The following is a 7,247-nucleotide window of genomic DNA, read 5'->3' as shown; positions in this document are numbered from 1 at the left end:
CGATAGCCAGGGGGAGAGAAGCGGCGCCGGCAATGGGGCAACGGCACCGATAGCCAGGGGGGATAAGGGGCAGCGGCACCCATTGCCGGCGCCGCTGCCCCGTTGCCTCCCCCATCCCTAGTTGTATAATAACCCTGTTGCCGGGGTCGGGTCCGTGCTGCTTCAGGCCTCCGGTGTGCGTCCCCTGCATCATTGCTATGCGTTGCGAGACGCAATGACGAGTGACGTCTCTCGTCATTGCGCCGCGCCATGCAAAGCATAGCAACGACACAGGGAATGCACACCGGAGGCCTGAAGCAGCGCTGACCCGACCCCAGCAACAGGTAATTATACAACCGGGGAGGGGGAGGACACGGGGCAGCGGCGCCAGCAATGGGTGCCACTGCCTCTTCTTTCCCCCTGTCTGTCGACGACGCTGCCCCATTGCCGGCGCCGTTTCTCTACCTCTGGCTATCGGCGCCGGCAATGGGGCAGCGGCACTGATAGCCAGGGGGAGAGAAGGGGCAGCAGCGCCGATAGCAGGGGTAACCATCATACACTCATACTGTTTTCACTTTGCTAAGTTATCGGACAACCTGGCCCCAAAATTATGGATTATAAAAGGATAGCAGCATTAGTGAAAAATACACATTTTGAACCCAAAAACCCATTTGAGTTTTTAAGTTCAAAATACAGGCCTACCTCCTCCCCTACAGCCTGCCTGTCCATCTTCAAAAATACAGTTTTTAATAATTATACACTCTTCGTTTGCTTTGGAAAACAAACAGTTAAGTTGCCATATGCTGCTATCCTTTCATCGATTTGTGCTTCTACACCTATGTCCCCAAACCATCATACACTCATACTGTTTTCACTTTGCCAAGTTATCGAACAATCTGGCCCCAAAATTATGGATTATAAAAGGATAGCAGCATAAGGGAAAAATACACATTTTGAACCCAAAAACCCATTTGAGTTTTTAAGTTCAAAATACAGGCCTACCTCCTCCCCTACAGCCTGCCTGTCCATCTCCAAAAATACCCTTTTTAATAATTATACGCTCCTCCTTTGTATTGAAAAAAAGCAAACAGTAAAGTTGCCAGATGCGGCCATCCTTTCATCCATTTGTCCTTCTGCATCTATTTTCCCAAACCATGCACTCATACTGTTATTATGTCGCCAAGTAATTAGACTACCTGGCCCCAAAATGATGGATTATAAAAGGATAGCAGCATAAGGGAAAAATACACATTTTGAACCCAAAAACTCATTTGAGTTTTTAAGTTTAAAATACAGGCCTATCTCCTCCCCTACAGCCTGCCTGTCCATCTCCAAAAATACCCTTTTTAATAATTAAACGCTCCTCCTTTGCATTGAAAAAAAGCAAACAGTAAAGTTGCCATATGCGGCCATCCTTTCATCGAATTGTGCTTCAACACCTATGTTCCAAAACCATCATACACTCATACTGTTCTCACTTTAACAAGTTATCGGAGTACCTAGCCCCAAAATTATGGATTTTAAAAGGATAGCAGCATAAGGGAAAAATACACATTTTGAACCAAAAACCCATTCAAAATACAGGCCTACGTCCTCACCTTTAGCCTGCCTGTCCATCTCCAAATATACCCTTTTTAATAATTTTACGCTCCTCCTTTGCATTGAAAAAAAGCAAACAGTAAAGTTGCCATATGCAGCCATCCTTTCATCCATTTGTCCTTCTGCACCTATTTTCCGAAACCATGCACTCATACTGTTATCATGTCGCCAAGTTATTAGACTACCTGGCCCAAAAATTATGGATTATAAAAGGGTAGCAGCATAAGGGAAAAATACACATTTTGAACCCAAAAACCCATTTGAGTTTTTAAGTTCAAAATACAGGCCTACCTCCTCCCCTACAGCCTGCCTGTCCATCTCCAAAAATACAGTTTTTAATAATTCTACACTCTTCGTTTGCTTTGGAAAACAAACAGTTAAGTTGCCATATGCTGCTATCCTTTCATCGATTTGTGCTTCTACACCTATGTTCCCAAACCATCATACACTCATACTGTTTTCACTTTGCCAAGTTATCGGACAACCTGGCCCCAAAATTATGGATTATAAAAGGATAGCAGCATAAGGGAAAAAATACACATTTTGAACCCAAAAACCCATTTGAGTTTTTAAGTTCAAAATCCAGGCCTACCTCCTCCCCATCAGCCTGCCTGTCCATCTCCAAAAATACCCTGTTTTAATAATTATGCACTCTTCATTTGCTTTGGAAAAGCAAATAGTTAAGTTGACATATGCTGCTATCCTTTCATCGATTTGTGCTTCTACACCTATGTTCCCAAACCATCATACACTCATACTGTTTTCACTTTGCCAAGTTATCGGACAACCTGGCCCCAAAATTATGGATTATAAAAGGATAGCAGCATAAGGGAAAAATACACATTTTGAACCCAAAAACCCATTTGAGTTTTTAAGTTCAAAATACAGGCCTACCTCCACCCCTACAGCCTGCCTGTCCATCTCCAAAAATACCCTTTTTAATAATTATACGCTCCTCCTTTGCATTGAAAAAAAGCAAACAGTAAAGTTGCCAGATGCGGCCATCCTTTCATCCATTTGTCCTTCTGCATCTATTTTCCCAAACCATGCACTCATACTGTTATTATGTCGCCAAGTAATTAGACTACCTGGCCCAAAAATTATGGATTATAAAAGGATAGCAGCATAAGGGAAAAATACACATTTTGAACCCAAAAACCCATTTGAGTTTTTAAGTTCAAAATACAGGCCTACCTCCTCCCCTACAGCCTGCCTGTCCATCTCCAAAAATACCCTTTTTAATAATTATACGCTCCTCCTTTGCATTGAAAAAAAGCAAACAATAAAGTTGCCAGATGCGGCCATCCTTTCATCCATTTGTCCTTCTGCATCTATTTTCCCAAACCATGCACTCATACTGTTATTATGTCGCCAAGTAATTAGACTACCTGGCCCAAAAATTATGGATTATAAAAGGATAGCAGCATAAGGGAAAAATACACATTTTGAACCCAAAAACTCATTTGAGTTTTTAAGTTCAAAATACAGGGGGAGAGAAGAGGCGCCGGCAATGGGGCAACGGCACCGATAGCCAGGGGGGGATAAGGGGCAGCGGCACCCATTGCCGGTGCCGCTGCCCCGTTGCCTCCCCCATCCCTAGTTGTATAATTACCCTGTTGCCGGGGTCGGGTCCGTGCTGCTTCAGGCCTCCGGTGGGGGGACACGGGGCAGCGGCGCCAGCAATGGGTGCCGCTGCCTCTTCTTTCCCCCTGTCTGTCGACGACGCTGCCCCATTGCCGGCGCCGTTTCTCTACCCCTGGCTATCGGCGCCGGCAATGGGGCAGCGGCACTGATAGCCAGGGGGAGAGAAGGTGCAGCAGCGCCGATAGCAGGGGTAACCATCAAACACTGATACTGTTTTCACTTTGCTAAGTTATCGGACAACCTGGCCCCAAAATTATGGATTATAAAAGGATAGCAGCATAAGGGAAAAAATACACATTTTGAACCCAAAAACCCATTTGAGTTTTTAAGTTCAAAATCCAGGCCTACCTCCTCCCCATCAGCCTGCCTGTCCATCTCCAAAAATACCCTGTTTTAATAATTATGCACTCTTCATTTGCTTTGGAAAAGCAAATAGTTAAGTTGCCATATGCTGCTATCCTTTCATCGATTTGTGCTTCTACACCTATGTTCCCAAACCATCATACACTCATACTGTTTTCACTTTGCCAAGTTATCGGACAACCTGGCCCCAAAATTATGGATTATAAAAGGATAGCAGCATAAGGGAAAAATACACATTTTGAACCCAAAAACCAATTTGAGTTTTTAAGTTCAAAATACAGGCCTACCTCCACCCCTACAGCCTGCCTGTCCATCTCCAAAAATACCCTTTTTAATAATTATACGCTCCTCCTTTGCATTGAAAAAAAGCAAACAGTAAAGTTGCCAGATGCGGCCATCCTTTCATCCTTTTGTCCTTCTGCATCTATTTTCCCAAACCATGCACTCATACTGTTATTATGTCGCCAAGTAATTAGACTACCTGGCCCAAAAATTATGGATTATAAAAGGATAGCAGCATAAGGGAAAAATACACATTTTGAACCCAAAAACCCATTTGAGTTTTTAAGTTCAAAATACAGGCCTACCTCCTCCCCTACAGCCTGCCTGTCCATCTCCAAAAATACCCTTTTTAATAATTATACGCTCCTCCTTTGCATTGAAAAAAAGCAAACAATAAAGTTGCCAAATGCGGCCATCCTTTCATCCATTTGTCCTTCTGCATCTATTTTCCCAAACCATGCACTCATACTGTTATTATGTCGCCAAGTAATTAGACTTCCTGGCCCAAAAATTATGGATTATAAAAGGATAGCAGCATTAGTGAAAAATACACATTTTGAACCCAAAAACCCATTTGAGTTTTTAAGTTCAAAATACAGGCCTACCTCCTCCCCTACAGCCTGCCTGTCCATCTCCAAAAATACCCTTTTTAATAATTATACGCTCCTCCTTTGCATTGAAAAAAAGCAAACAGTAAAGTTGCCAGATGCGGCCATCCTTTCATCCATTTGTCCTTCTGCATCTATTTTCCCAAACCATGCACTCATACTGTTATTATGTCGCCAAGTAATTAGACTACCTGGCCCAAAAATTATGGATTATAAAAGGATAGCAGCATTAGTGAAAAATACACATTTTGAAGCCAAAAACCCATTTGAGTTTTTAAGTTCAAAATACAGGCCTACCTCCTCCCCTACAGCCTGCCTGTCCATCTCCAAAAATAAAGTTTTTAATAATTATACACTCTTCGTTTGCTTTGGAAAACAAACAGTTAAGTTGCCATATGCTGCTATCCTTTCATCGATTTGTGCTTCTACACCTATGTTCCCAAACCATCATACACTCATACTGTTTTCACTTTGCCAAGTTATCGGACAACCTGGCCCCAAAATTATGGATTATAAAAGGATAGCAGCATAAGGGAAAAAATACACATTTTGAACCCAAAAACCCATTTGAGTTTTTAAGTTCAAAATCCAGGCCTACCTCCTCCCCATCAACCTGCCTGTCCATCTCCAAAAATACCCTTGTTTAATAATTATGCACTCTTCATTTGCTTTGGAAAAGCAAATAGTTAAGTTGCCATATGCTGCTATCCTTTCATCGATTTGTGCTTCTACACCTATGTTCCCAAACCATCATACACTCATACTGTTTTCACTTTGCCAAGTTATCGGACAACCTGGCCCCAAAATTATGGATTATAAAAGGATAGCAGCATAAGGGAAAAATACACATTTTGAACCCAAAAACCCATTTGAGTTTTTAAGTTCAAAATACAGGCCTACCTCCACCCCTACAGCCTGCCTGTCCATCTCCAAAAATACCCTTTTTAATAATTATACGCTCCTCCTTTGCATTGAAAAAAAGCAAACAGTAAAGTTGCCAGATGCGGCCATCCTTTCATCCATTTGTCCTTCTGCATCTATTTTCATAAACCATGCACTCATACTGTTATTATGTCGCCAAGTAATTAGACTACCTGGCCCAAAAATTATGGATTATAAAAGGATAGCAGCATAAGGGAAAAATACACATTTTGAACCCAAAAACCCATTTGAGTTTTTAAGTTCAAAATACAGGCCTACCTCCTCCCCTACAGCCTGCCTGTCCATCTCCAAAAATACCCTTTTTAATAATTATACGCTCCTCCTTTGCATTGAAAAAAATGCAAACAATAAAGTTGCCAGATGCGGCCATCCTTTCATCCATTTGTCCTTCTGCATCTATTTTCCCAAACCATGCACTCATACTGTTATTATGTCGCCAAGTAATTAGACTACCTGGCCCAAAAATTATGGATTATAAAAGGATAGCAGCATTAGTGAAAAATACACATTTTGAACCCAAAAACCCATTTGAGTTTTTAAGTTCAAAATACAGGCCTACCTCCTCCCCTACAGCCTGCCTGTCCATCTCCAAAAATACCCTTTTTAATAATTATACGCTCCTCCTTTGCATTGAAAAAAAGCAAACAGTAAAGTTGCCAGATGCGGCCATCCTTTCATCCATTTGTCCTTCTGCATCTATTTTCCCAAACCATGCACTCATACTGTTATTATGTCGCCAAGTAATTAGACTACCTGGCCCAAAAATTATGGATTATAAAAGGATAGCAGCATTAGTGCAAAATACACATTTTGAAGCCAAAAACCCATTTGAGTTTTTAAGTTCAAAATACAGGCCTACCTCCTCCCCTACAGCCTGCCTGTCCATCTCCAAAAATAAAGTTTTTAATAATTATACACTCTTCGTTTGCTTTGGAAAACAAACAGTTAAGTTGCCATATGCTGCTATCCTTTCATCGATTTGTGCTTCTACACCTATGTTCCCAAACCATCATACACTCATACTGTTTTCACTTTGCCAAGTTATCGGACAACCTGGCCCCAAAATTATGGATTATAAAAGGATAGCAGCATAAGGGAAAAAATACACATTTTGAACCCAAAAACCCATTTGAGTTTTTAAGTTCAAAATCCAGGCCTACCTCCTCCCCATCAGCCTGCCTGTCCATCTCCAAAAATACCCTGTTTTAATAATTATGCACTCTTCATTTGCTTTGGAAAAGCAAATAGTTAAGTTGCCATATGCTGCTATCCTTTCATCGATTTGTGCTTCTACACCTATGTTCCCAAACCATCATACACTCATACTGTTTTCACTTTGCCAAGTTATCGGACAACCTGGCCCCAAAATTATGGATTATAAAAGGATAGCAGCATAAGGGAAAAATACACATTTTGAACCCAAAAACCCATTTGAGTTTTTAAGTTCAAAATACAGGCCTACCTCCACCCCTACAGCCTGCCTGTCCATCTCCAAAAATACCCTTTTTAATAATTATACGCTCCTCCTTTGCATTGAAAAAAGCAAACAGTAAAGTTGCCAGATGCGGCCATCCTTTCATCCATTTGTCCTTCTGCATCTATTTTCCCAAACCATGCACTCATACTGTTATTATGTCGCCAAGTAATTAGACTACCTGGCCCAAAAATTATGGATTATAAAAGGATAGCAGCATTAGTGAAAAATACACATTTTGAAGCCAAAAACCCATTTGAGTTTTTAAGTTCAAAATACAGGCCTACCTCCTCCCCTACAGCCTGCCTGTTCATCTCCAAAAATAAAGTTTTTAATAATTATACACTCTTCGTTTG

This window comes from Hyla sarda, unplaced genomic scaffold (assembly GCF_029499605.1).
Source record: "Hyla sarda isolate aHylSar1 unplaced genomic scaffold, aHylSar1.hap1 scaffold_572, whole genome shotgun sequence".
Taxonomy (NCBI): Eukaryota; Metazoa; Chordata; class Amphibia; order Anura; family Hylidae; genus Hyla; species Hyla sarda.
The sequence above is the reverse complement of the archived record's forward strand: the minus strand, read 5'-3'. Positions refer to the sequence as shown.